The sequence below is a fragment of the Papilio machaon genome, chromosome 27, assembly GCF_912999745.1.
Source record: "Papilio machaon chromosome 27, ilPapMach1.1, whole genome shotgun sequence".
NCBI lineage: Eukaryota > Metazoa > Arthropoda > Insecta > Lepidoptera > Papilionidae > Papilio > Papilio machaon.
In genome coordinates this window covers 2938405-2952302 of record NC_060012.1, presented here as the reverse complement: position 1 = coordinate 2952302, position 13898 = coordinate 2938405, and positions in this window count along the sequence as shown.

The following is a 13898-nucleotide window of genomic DNA, read 5'->3' as shown; positions in this document are numbered from 1 at the left end:
ATCTCCCTGTTATGATTTGAACAATTCCCGAATAGAGAGTTATCTTAGTGAATCTCTCACTGCGAATGTCATTTAGTTTTGTTATTGTCCTATCTTTTGGTTTGGATAAACGTAGTTTATTTATTTTATGTTATCACACTGTTTATAGTAATGTTGTTCGCTCTGAAGCGAATAATTCTAATTATACATTTTATATCTTTCCTACAGCGTTGACCTTTTATCTTATTGTTAAATAGAAAGTCAATGTGTTTTACTGTAAAGTGGATGAATTCATTCATGGACTATAAGTCACAAGATGCATATTTTTCATTAAATAAAGGAAAGGAGGGCAACGCATCTGTATAAAATCCAGACAGATGTCTATGGACGTCGGTAGTTATGAACATGGCTGCGACTGCTCGTTTGCCCCCTTATAATATAAAAAAAAAAATTATTCCTATTGTTTACGTTACAATAGTGTTTTACTTTTAAATAGTTAAATCTTTTAATTTTTACTATTAATAGACCATCCTTTAATTTAAAATCTCTTGCATTTGTGATAAAACCTAAGTGAATTTTGATGTCTAAAAAATCATATCTTCGTTTTTTCTCGTCTTTCTAAACCATTGTTGGTGGATAACATATCGTCAGCTCTTCGCGTTACGGGATCAATGGCGCTTAACCCCATTGACCAGTAAAATCTAAAATAAATCGAATCACATCGGCCGTTTGTCTCCATCCAACCCGTAATTCGACCATTTAAACTAACTAAGCCCGTCTACGATATATGGCGTTCACTTTTATTACGTTCAAAGGGCTAGGCGATACCAATCGAAAGCAATATCGGTTTACCGAAATGACTATGGCTTTTAAACCTTTGTTGAGAATTTATTTTTAAATAAGATCATTATTCAACAAAAAGGGGTCCTGTTTATTTTATAATTCAGCTGATTTCCTTACATCTTTGTCATCATCTACTACTTTGAAATTATCAGTTGATTCTTAAATCTTTCTAGCTTTTTTATTTATAGCTACTGAATGCAGCATTGAATCAAAAATATTTTACGTCTAGTCTAAAACAACAAAATTCAGAAGAAATCGTTTCGTTGTCACAGGACCCCCCAGCCCCAGGCATGACCGCACTCAGTTTTATCGCGAATAGATTTTCCGGACGATTTAAACAAATAAAACCTATTGGTTAATGTGGCGAACCGTAGATTTGTCACGCATTTATCATTCTCGCAAACTTTCAGTGAGTGTTGGAAAGCGGAATGAATGAGCGCTATTTTTTACCTTTGTTGTATTTGAACAAAGAGTCGTTGATTTAAATATGTAATTTTTATTATAAGAGTTTATAATGAATGGGATTTTCTGGACTAGTATAAAAAGAAGGGCTGTTATTAATTTTTCTTTTGGGAGCTGTAAGCAGTGTCTCCTTTCTTACTTATACTTACTATTCTGCATACAATTGGCAATTTGCATCTACGAATTTTGTATCTATTACAGGACAATTGATTTCAGGAAAGACGTAATAAAATTTCAACAGAACTTCTTTGATACTAATGAGACATAAAGTAACTTTACTAGTTTCGGCTTAGTTATTTTTTTATCTGATTTTATTCGGTTATTTTTTTAGCTTTTCATGTTTTACTTTATTTTATGAATACCCACTGTTGTTTAAACTTTCATGCTACATTATTATAAAATAGTTTTTAACGGCTAATACTTACTTCTATCCTTCGGTGATGTCAACGACTAGTTTCTAAAATGTCGTAGGTCCTTTCGTGCTGATGTGACAATAGTAGCTGTATATGAAGTGCTTGTTTTTTTATGACATGTTTTCTATAGTTTCGTAAAACCTATAAAACATCCTAAACTTCCAATTTAGTCCACAACCACAATCGTTTGTAACGGTAATGGCCACAATTTCAATTGTGGTTTTACGAATTATACCCTCAGTGAGGTATGAAATTTTATTAATTTGATTGAAACAATATAAACGATTAATTAAATAAACCTATTTCATTTGTTTTATCAAATATAATTTCATTATAAATATTTATAGCATTAAGGAAGAGCAAGTAAAGTAGACAGGCTAGAAAAATATGCTTATAGCTTTATGAAAGATTTGTGATACCAAAGAGGACATTATCCATAAAAAGAAATGCCGTAGTCATATCGTGAAGATATTGAAAATAATCAAGCAAAAGAAAGTATATACTCTCCTTATTCGCGATACCGATATGCGGTATTACTATTTGTGGGTAAAAAATTGTAGGAAAATTCTGTATTCACGGCCAAAATTGTTGACAGCGGTTTCGATATCCGCGGCACATTTCCGGAACGTAATCACCTCGAATGCGGTGATTTAACGCTAGAATCACATCAGCAACAATGCATTCTACTTGATAATAATTTTAGTAATGATTTTCATTCAAAGCTTACACCTGAAATATAACAAAACCATCATAAAAATTACGTAGTACTTTAGGTTATAGAAATCGTTCGAAATATGTGATGAAATTTGTTCATATCTCATCATTAGAACTTTAACGGCTAACCATGAATTTTCTTATCAAATATAATTAATTATCAAAATTATGACTCCTAATATAGCTCATAAACAGTACGTTGACGGCAGATAAAACGCACATAAACAGGCACACATTAAGGTGAATTTCCACTGCCAAAACAAGAAATAGTCAAGGACTTTAATTTCATACCCATTCAATGAAATGACATTTGAAGATCACAATGGAATCACAGTGCGATAGACTTACCTGACTCGGTGTATGAGACGCTGATATCGCGTATTTTAAAGTTATGATAAAATCCACTTGGATAGAGAAAATGAAACACAAAACGTGACACGACAGCTATAATCCGACAAGGATCTTGGGACACTATTTTTACGGTAGTGTGGTATTGCGATTTAGTTTCAAGTATCCATACCTGGTCAGATAAATTTGTTGGTAGGAAATTCCTTTAACATATTCTCATATCTCTAATATTCAAAAGGTTATCTTCAATTATACGGTACGTACGGTTCTTGTATTCGGTATTCGATTCTAAGTGGGAAGGAAATTTAATTCTTTGCCTGTAAATACAGGTAAATACGGTTAACATCTAACGCAATCCTCGTAACAAACTTAATAAGCAATGTAAATAAACATCACCCTTGGTATTAAGCCGGCAAATGGCCAGTAATTCCTTGGCTTTATAATCATATTTTCGCTAATTTGCAAGGACTAATCCCAGACAGTCATTGTTGTTTCGTGCGAAATTTTTACCGTTAACAATTTCAAATGAAACTTGATACATTACTGTTCAATGGAATTATGGTTAATTCAAAGAACATTTCATTAACAAAATTATATGAAATTTAATTACAGTTTGGAACACAAACTATCATTATCAGACGTTTTAAAATAAAAGAAATCTCTTCTCTTCTCTCTTTCTTCTAGGACTTGTTTCTTATTATTATTTACTTGAGCAGACTTTAAGTGTATATTTCTGTTACTGAATCTACGCTAAGTGTCTCAAAGTAACCAATACACGATTAAATATGACTGAATCAATCCTAGTTTGGTTACAAACATAAAAATTTTACGTCTTAAAAAAAGTGACCAGGGTGTAACTTATTACACAATTTTGAGAAAACGTGATCAGATGATTGTTAAAGGAATCGAAGTTTCACTAAATTTTAGACTTTAATCGTAATATATTTAGGTTGAAAATCGAATGACGGTAAATCGAGTCAGGTGGTAACAATACTCGTATTACAGATATAATCTGTACTATAAGCAATTTGTATTATCTCTGTTCCATCTTATTTGTATTTGTATAGAAAAGATAAAGACTTATAAATATATTTAGTCAAAGACAGATTAGTGATGCGCTATTGTTTTTTTTTTTTTGTGTTTTCTGTCTGATGCTTTTTTGTTAAGATCCTTGAAACGATGTTCTCTCATACGTATTTTCTTTAAGTGATGTTGTTTTGTTGTTTAATACTTCGAGTAATAAGCATATTTATTTTAGTTCAAGTCAATCTCGTTCAGCTACAAGTATGCTGCAAGGCCGAGAAAAATATATCAGTTATCGTTTTGACTTTGGCCAAAAAAAAAAATTGTCGCAGTTAAAAGGTTATTTAAAAACTTTTATCCCAACATTTTGTATGAACTTTCACATCTTACCGCTGTTTTTATTCTCAAATGATTTGTGTTCTCAACTTTGTCTACGGCTATGTGTAACCAAGATGAAAATTTTAATATCAACGTTGTATGGATGTAAATCTTTAACTGCTCGCTTATATACAAAAAAAAAACAAAAAGAAAAAACTTTTGAATGACAAATTAATATTTTGTTTTTGGTAATTAAAAAAAACTAAAATAAAAAATAAGTACTCGTCAAAACGATTTAAACTAGCCGAAATTCGATGAGGTTGTGTCGTTTCATTGCGAAGTTCTTATGGCCACCTTTTAGTTCCATCATCAGATCAGCATCATATAATCATAATATTGTATTATCACGCGTTTTACACATGTATGCAAAATTTCAGCTCAATCAGTAACCAGGAAGTGGATCAAATTTTATTTGCAAGATTTGATAAAACTAAATAAAAGCTTGTAAAAAGATGTTATGAATCATTTTTAACTTATAATTAATATTTTTCTCGTCGTAAAACCATTGAGCATAAAATAAAAAAAATAAGCTCAATGGTTTTTTTTTATCTTCCAATTACCCAACAAAAACGCTAAAAGCATTGACAAATTTTAAAACGATGAAAATTTACGTTTTTCCATTCATCTATTTAATGAATTATCCATTGAAAGGTAGACGAAAAATATCAAAAGCCAGAGACCAATGAAATAATTTTATACAAGTTCGAAAATGCGTTTTTCAAGGGAGCAGACCCTTAGAAAGAAAACAGCGGAATGAATAGCGAAATACATTTTCATTTGAAACGATACGAAGGGGAAAGTTTTAAAGTGAAAACTCTGTTAAAAGGCTAATCTTGACGAAAAACAAGAGATTCGTACCAAATAAAGCCTCGGTTTTATTGGAATCGTATTGTTTGATATAAAATAATCTCCGCTCGAAATACGAATTTACAAACTCGAAATTTTATGAGTAATTCGTATTTAGGAATGTAAAAGTTATAAATTTAACACAAATCGTTTATCTTACTTAATATTATAAATGCGAAAGTTTAGATAGATGGATGGATGGATGTTTGTTAGAAGGTATCTCCGTAACGACTCAACGGACCTTGATGAAATTTTGCGTAGATGTAGAACATAGTCTAGTAAGAACATATAGGCTACTTCGTATGTTTTTTTTTAATTTCGCGCATACGGAAATTGAATCTTAGCTTTTACTATTATAATTTAATATATGACTAGTTGAGTAGCGTACGAAAAAAATCTTGTGTTCTTATTGATTTTACACACATAGATATCACTAAAAATTGTTTTAGTTTTTCTTTTTTTTATCTTTCTTAACACATTTAAGAGCACTTGTAAAAATTGAGTTTCGTTTTTCGAGCAAAACACGAGTATAGGCTCGAAACGTCTTTCCTTAAATTCCAACATACATTTCTCACGTTGAAGAAAATTTACGTGAGCCGACTTGACCCATATTGGTTTTAACGTCTAAAAAAATTTTATTTTTTATAGCTTATGTTTTCATTTTTAATCTATAAAGAAACGATATAATTAGTTTTTCATATAGAAATCACCATCTTAAGCTCACTATACGTCCCCACTGAGGGGTTCGGAGATTACCCTAAGTCAGGGATGGCTTGGATATAGAACACAGTCTGGAAGAACACATAGGCTACTAATTAAGTTTTCTTTTTAATTCCTCGCGTGTAAATACAATTTCTCATTTCCATTGAATTCGACGTTATATACCCACACCATGCATGGATTATATTATGACCCTCTTTATTTTACAAGTAGTTATCGCCCGCGATTCTGTCCGCGTGGCATTAAAAAAAACTTAATAAGTAGCCTATGTGTTCTTTCAGACTATGTTCTACATTTGTGCCAAATTCAATCAAGATCTGTTGAGCCGTTCCAGAGATACCTTCAAACAAACATACATCCATACATCTAAACATTCGCATTTATAATATTAGTAAGATTAACTTTTAAAAATTTCTAAAATACTTTCATTAAATGTGACAAATAATAAATTTGAGTGTAACTTGCGGAAAATTAGTCTCAATTACAAGATAAGGCTGGTTTACTCACTAATTCACTGATAAGATAAAAATAATGACCAGCTCTTTAATTCACTTAGTAATAACATATTTCATACTTTTATAAGAACGAAACCTACAAAAAGAAAAGATGTAATTTGAAGACACCCAGAATGTTATAAGTCGTTGATGTTATAGTCAGTCAGTTTTATTTAATAAAACCTACATTCTACGAAAGTATTAAAAACATAGCATACGTTAAAGCTTTTTTATTAATATTTACCAACGAACAAATAGTCGAAAACTACGAATTGAAAACGAAAATAATTTCAGGAGATTGAAACTAAATTGAAAAACGGTTAACATTCGATTTTCAAAATAGAGTGTTTCCACAGCCGATATATGTACAAAAACATGTAATTATCTCTTTTTTTTAAGGGGAATATACATATGTTTTATTTTTTACAATGTGAACTAACAAACAGTCAATGGGTTTTTAGGGTCCGTTCTGACTAGGTTTAATATTTTTTGCAGGTCTTTTTATCAAGAGCAAGCGTAAAAAAGACATAATAAAATTGAACCTTGCTTTAATCGTATAAAGCTCAATTTTGTTTTCGGATAAAAATCTACTCTGTTCTCCAACCCAGTCTATCTGAACGAACCTTTATTCACTCATTTATTGATATAATTATCATCAAACTTCCGCACTCAAGTCTTTAACCTTGAAAACTAAGTTCGGATTAGCCAGTCACCTCCGATCGCACTCTCAGAGTTACCAAGGTTCGTCATTGACGTAATAAAGTAATCATCATCATCTTTAAATGGTCACTAACGGCTTCTCTAAGTCAAGATTTATCATACTAAAGGTACTTTAAGGGAGTTTAGTCACTAAAAATTGACATGGATAGAAGTAGTCCCACTTTTTAGAAGGCCTAACGTACAATGGGGGATAACTATTTCTCAATTTTTCAAATTTATAATTCAGTCAATAAAAACTCTGAATACTAGGTCAAGTTTGTAAAAACAAACACTAAGTTGGAAGTTTTATAAAATTAGTCCACAAATAAAAATTCAGACCGAAAAGTTAAACGCACTTTAGAAACGAAAAAAAGGTTTCATTTCTAAAGCTTAAAACGTCTACTCGAGGCCAGTTGGTCGAATTTTTAGGTCACAACGAACTATCACAAAAATTAATACCTCAATCAAACTAACGTATTTTAATTGGCTTTAAAACTAACAATACTTTGTTCCAAATTTATTTGTTTTTATTGAATTTTAGTAATTCTAATATTTCATAAAATTTTCGTTTCAACCTTGAAGCGTGAAATGTGTATAGGAATTACAATTCAAGGAATAACTATAGGTTCACAGTATTTTCTCAGCAATATTTCGTATTCAACACACAAGGCCACATCCAACTATATTTAAATACATACTTTTATGACCATCGGCTTCCATTGGCGACAAATTCGTCCAAAAACATCTACACGTTTTTATTGATTTTTTACCGCTGGGCACCAACGATAAATTGTCAGTCAATATGCAGTGAAGTGTTATTTAGTATTATTTATCATTATTGCTTTTTTATTGAAGTCATTATCTACGAGTACCTGTCTTTATTCCACGTAGGATCAACTCACCAGTTTTTGTCTTCCGTCATCTCAGTCATAATTTTTCTTCTTGATCATGTCACCTGTTCCATCTCTTCCGAGGCCTACCCTTGCCGGTGTGTTCCACATTCACAATTAAAGTTGTCCTTATAACATGCGATTCTTCTCCTCAAGCCCAGTGAAGCTGTATATGCCTCTTCAAGGCAAACATTGAATATCTGAGTCATAAAAAAAATGCGATTCTTCCCTCTTCATAAAATTCCCGGAAAATGTGATTCCTGAAGTATAAAAAAAAAAAAACTATTTTATAGTCACTCAGTATAGCAGCGTAGCTCTTGAGATTCGCATTATGTGGTTCCACATTTTCTCTGGCTTAAGTAGCGTCTTTGGGCGCATGACTGGAGAAAAAATTCCTTCATCTAGCACTTCACTGCCATTTTTCAAAGTTGGCAATGCTTGCACGCTTAAAACTTTTCAGTACACTCGACCTATAAAAACCTTGAGAGGTGAGCGTTGAGGCATTGTTTTATTTAAACAATAAAAATGTGATTGTTAATATAAAAGCTACATTATAATTCAGAGTATGCATTATTTTCACATATATTTTTTAATACTTTATTAAATCTATATAAATAAAAATTTATGGACATTTGGTGGAAACTGATTGGACATCCGAAATTCGTTCTTCTCTGATGACATATATAAAAAAATATATATTTTGCTTGAATTATAAAATTGTTTGTTATTACTTTTATTATTTAGATTTTTTTAACTAACCTAACCTAATAGGTTACCTACCTAACCTTGGTTTTTACTAGATGACTCCATAGCGACTGATATCGCATAGGCTACGCGGGCAACAGCTTGTATATGAATAATTCTTCGTAATGTATTAAAACTATATGATCTTACGTCTTAATATTTGACAACTTGACGATCCTTTATTGTTGCCTAACTTGTCATTTTCGGCTTTTAAACTTCACAACAAAGTTTTTGCTACTTCCCTGTTCGTATATTACCAACTATTGTAACAAGACCCCTGCCCTCTTGTGCCAGTTACGAAAGAGCAGTCCAATAAATGATGGAGAATAAATGGTTGCTTGAAATGCTGAACTTTATTTTGTTGGAAATAGTTTTTAAAAGTTGACAATATTTTATTCAATATAAGTTCTCAACATTTTCTTAAAAGATTTCGTATTTCTTTTGTTGGTTTTCGTAGCGACGTTCCATATTTTTTTCTCTCATCTATAGTCACAATACGTTGACTTATTCCTAATAATATCTACTTTGAAATTTTATTCTACTTTTATAATTTATAAAACATCGTCTAGCTTGAAAATAGTATCCTTACAGAGATGATTTTCTTAGCTATTTTTATTAGGCCATCAGTCTGGGTATATTTGAAGTTTCGTCTTCTATGAAACAGTTTCGACACAACTAAAAACTACCTAAATTTCTTACTAATGTTATAAATGCGGAAGTATGATGAATGGATGGATCAACATCAGCTCAACAGATCTTTATGAAAATTGCCACAAATTTTGAACATAGTCTGGAAGTACAAATAAGCTACTTATTAAGTTTTATTTTTAATTCAGCACAATCATATAAACGGTCGTCGGTGCATCAGGTACCCGTCCTCCAAATCAATCTGTCTGCCGTCATTTCCATTGTTACCCTTACTTGATCATGTCGCCTTTCACGCAATCGATCCATCTCTTCCTACACTCATACTTAACATTCACCTTGCCACACGTGATTCTTCCCTCTTCATAACATACCCATACCACGCTAACCTTTTATTTCTCAATTTTTCTACTACTGATGCTACTTTCAGACTTTCAATATGTACTTTGCAATAAACTATTTAAATTTAATTTGTATTAAAATATGAGAATGAACCTGAAGTTTCATAGCACAGGGAAACTTAGTTTGGGCTCCTGTCTGTCACCCCCTCTGTTCTGTACCACCTAAATTGTATTAGTTTATAAGATATGGGAGAAAAAATAAATTATTATTATTATTGTTTATTTAATTTGTCCTTTTTAATGAAGTTTTCTGATCAGACAAACTACGAAACTCAACTGAACTTTCTGTATCTAGTTTACGTTTCTTTAAAATTTATTTCGACTAAACTTTTTTTGACAAAATATTTGTTGTATTATTTCTTCAAATTGGCTATTTGTTTTATTTCAGTTATAGTCCTACCTTATAACAAATGTAATAAAATATAATCTGTTAAATAGACCAATTATATTTTTACTGTTTTAAAGCTATAAACACATTTGAATGTCACCATATTTGTTTTACATTAAAGCCGCGACAATCCATAACAAGAAAAGATAATCGAACACAAAGTTCGTTTCCGAAAAGGAAGAAAAAAAAAATCGTGAACCGAGAGACGACGTCTCGGGAGATAAAAGAAATTTATTGCCAAGATTAAAGCGACCGACTACGTTTGTTTGGAGCCGTGTCAATCTTGACAGAGGAAAATGCAGAAAATTCCGGACGGGGATAGAAAAACATCTGTACTGCTTTCTATTCGATTTTAGTATTAAAATAATATTGGTAAATAAATAACCCCATAAATAAAAAAAATAAAGGTTTTAACTATAGCAGATCTTGATGTTAATAGTGAAGCAGTTGTTCGCAAAGTAGGCGAGGTGGACCCCCTGGAGTCCAAGGGAGAAACGATGGGGATGCACGTTAGTGGGAAATAAAGTTGAATTTTGGGAATTTTACGGTAAAACAGTAGCAAAAGGTTCAACAAAAAATTCAAAATTTTAAAAAGGGTCTCCTAAAAAAAAATAGAAATTCATAATTTAAATAAAATGAAAAGTAAAATTCCGCATTCTTCAACACGACTCCTATAAAATAACTTTGATTAAAAATTTCACCTTTCCAAAGTTGACATTTCAGCCGTGTCTCGAAAAAATAAAGCTGATTAATTTGACATTTAAGAAAATCAAGGTAATTATTTTTTGACTGTACGAAAATATGAATCCCATTATTTCATCGATCATTATGAAGATGATAGCTTTTCAATTAGTGAAAATTTTTAATGAAAGCTAAATTAAAGAAAATAACAGTGTCTAAATTCAAAGCTAGGACTAATTAAATTCGAAATAGGTTAATCTATATTGCCTTTTTTATATTAATTAAAAAGTAAATAAATGACGCCCAAAATCAGATAATATTAGGGTCATATACTAGTATCTACCATTTTGCACATAACAATAATATATTGACAGAAGTTAGCAAAATGATCGCTTTTAGTGAACTGCGGTGTAATGAAGTGAAAGCTATTATGGAAATTGAAAATAGGAGTCGTTTCGTTCCGAATACGAGAACTCTGATGTTTGTCGTGTTACTTTTTTTTTCAATTTCCATCTCTAAAATGAGGTCCCAATTGAATGGATTGTTGATTTGGCAAATTAGATAAGCGACCTTTCACTTTCTTCCCAAGAAAACTTGGATTGTTAAAGAAAAATCTTTTATAAACACGTTAGGAGACTTTAGCTCAGTAAAGATTTTTATGTTTTCTTGCTGTCGCCTATGACTTTACTCTAACAGAATTAAAAAAAAAAATAACTTAGCAGCTTATGGGACATTGCAGACTCTAACCTAAAATTCAGTGGTTCTGTAATTATGCGGTAACAAAGTTTCATACATCCATCCAAACTATCGCATTCTGATGCGTCATAAAAAAAACTATATAAAACCTTGAAAAAATCGATAAACCTGACTAGGCGCGTTTTTTATTTAATATTTTTCCGATAGAAACATTAACTAAATCCTCATCGCTACAAAAAGCGGACGTTAAAGTTAAGTGTTTAATTAAGGAGAATTTGTATCCCTTTACTTTGAGACCCTTGAGCGACGCCGGGTCGGGCTGAAATTAATTTATCTCATGGGACCTCTGGAATCGTAGTTTCAACTTGCAAAACTGTTTCATACAGAAATTATCTCTTTAGTTTTTCGTAAACGTTGTCTTTTATGTTTATTTTAGAAGTTATTACAAAGTCCATTTCAGATTTATTTAATAGATGTTGAACATATACGTTTGCGCATTTCATTAGAAAATAACCTTCCTCTGTCCATCAAATGGTAACCTTCTAACTTATTGCAAGATTCTACGGATCAACGGTTACTTTACTATTTTATCGAATTCAGATGGCTGCTTGCTTCGTTAGCCACCTAATCCTGTTAAAATATCAATATGTGGGAGATGTCTCTTATTATCACTAGCTGGATCAAGGTTACTCAAGATCATTCAAAGGATGAAGTAATAGACTACAAGAAGTTGATGCAAGTCATCCTTATTGTTTGGTCCAAATATTGATGTTTCCTTAATTGTACAGTTTTATAATGACTATCGTTTCGCTATGATGATGATACTATAATGATTTACCATTAAAATATTCTTTCACTCTTGAGTAGTATATTGAGATTTTTAAATAGGTATTGACAGATTTTCTTAATGCAGTAGTTTTTTGAAGCTTCTATTCTGAAAACTTGAAGCGTAAATCAACTAGTTTGTTGTTAATCTCATTGTGATAAAAACCTCATCGCCCCGCATTGTAATGAAGTAACAAAAGCTAAGTAATTATGCAAGGAACGAAACAATCTAGCAAGCGGAGGCGACATGTTATAGAAGTTAATGGAATAGCCTGAATATTATTGACATTATTTAAAGTTTTTCAAAATCGTCATAAAATTCTATTGTAAATAAAGCAATGTCTATTTTTACATGCATAGTTTTCTTCTATCTAAAGATTTTATGAAAAGATTTCTATTTTCTTGGTCCTCCTCCTATCTTTTTAAACCTTAGAAAATGCTTCCTCGTTTATGGTAAAGCGTAATGATTTTAAAATAAATAAAATTAATGATGAGTGCGTTACTATTAATAGCTTCTTTCATCTCAATTTTCATTTCAGTAATCGAAATGGAGTCTCGGATATATCCAAAAAAAAAATATTCTTGAATAAAAAATAAATTACATCAACAAAATCAACGAAGATCCTTGATCTCTTGACAAGTTTTATGTTTTTTATTTAAAATAGTAAATGATTTTTTTAATATTGTAAACCATTTCCAGTATGTTAATAATTCTTTGTGCTTGCTATTTTGCTAGTGACATTGTCGGCCGCGGGTTAATTCCATTAAAAGATTAACAGACCGCAGGAGCGTTGCGAGATCGGCTTAAATACTAGCAACGATAATGAGCACAAGCGGAGCTTTCAGCGATTTTAATACAACGTTATATAATATTTTGTTAAATTGTCACTCATTTTGTTTTCTATTGTAATTTTATATTTACAATGTAATATTATATCATCACATCCATATTGTAAATTTATAGTTGCTTCAGAGATCTCATTATTTATAGGACTTTTATTCTTCCTAGTTGTTTCAAGTTTTTATTAGCTTTAACATATATATTTGGTATTAGGAAGATGTTATTCAGTTTAGATTTTTTCCTATCGGGAGAAATAAAAGGAACAATTTTTTAAATTCCCGGGATTTTTTAAATATCATAAGGTGACAAACGAGCAAGCGGCCACCAGAATATTCCTAAATAGTTGCCCACATACCCATAAATCCCCTTCTTATGCATCTCCTCCTCTATAAAATCCACTTCCCCGTCTCATCCCTTCCTTATAAGAAAAGGGTGGGTAGGGAAAGGGGACTAAAATTAGGACAGACTCATCAGACAAAACGCGTAATTGCTAGTTATTGTTAGTTGCAGAAGTAATATAGATTTTTGCTTGTATTGTTGTGTGTTCTGTGGTATGTTGTCTTTGCTTTTTCAATGAGAATTTAAGGGATAGCAATATGTGATAATACACGTGAAAATCCAGTGAGAACCCATAGTTATTTAATTTTTATTATAAAAGATTTCATGTTCAAGCGTGAACAAAACATAAACGCTAAAAGTTCTAACCGATATTAACACATCGCAATCCACGGAAGCTCGAATCGATAGATAAGCGATCGGTAGCCATTTGTCCCCGCTAATAATACCCCCTCACTTCGACGTTGACGGATGAACAGCCGATGTTCCCAGATGTCAGCAAGTCGGCATCGAACGCAATATTTTCTTTCCG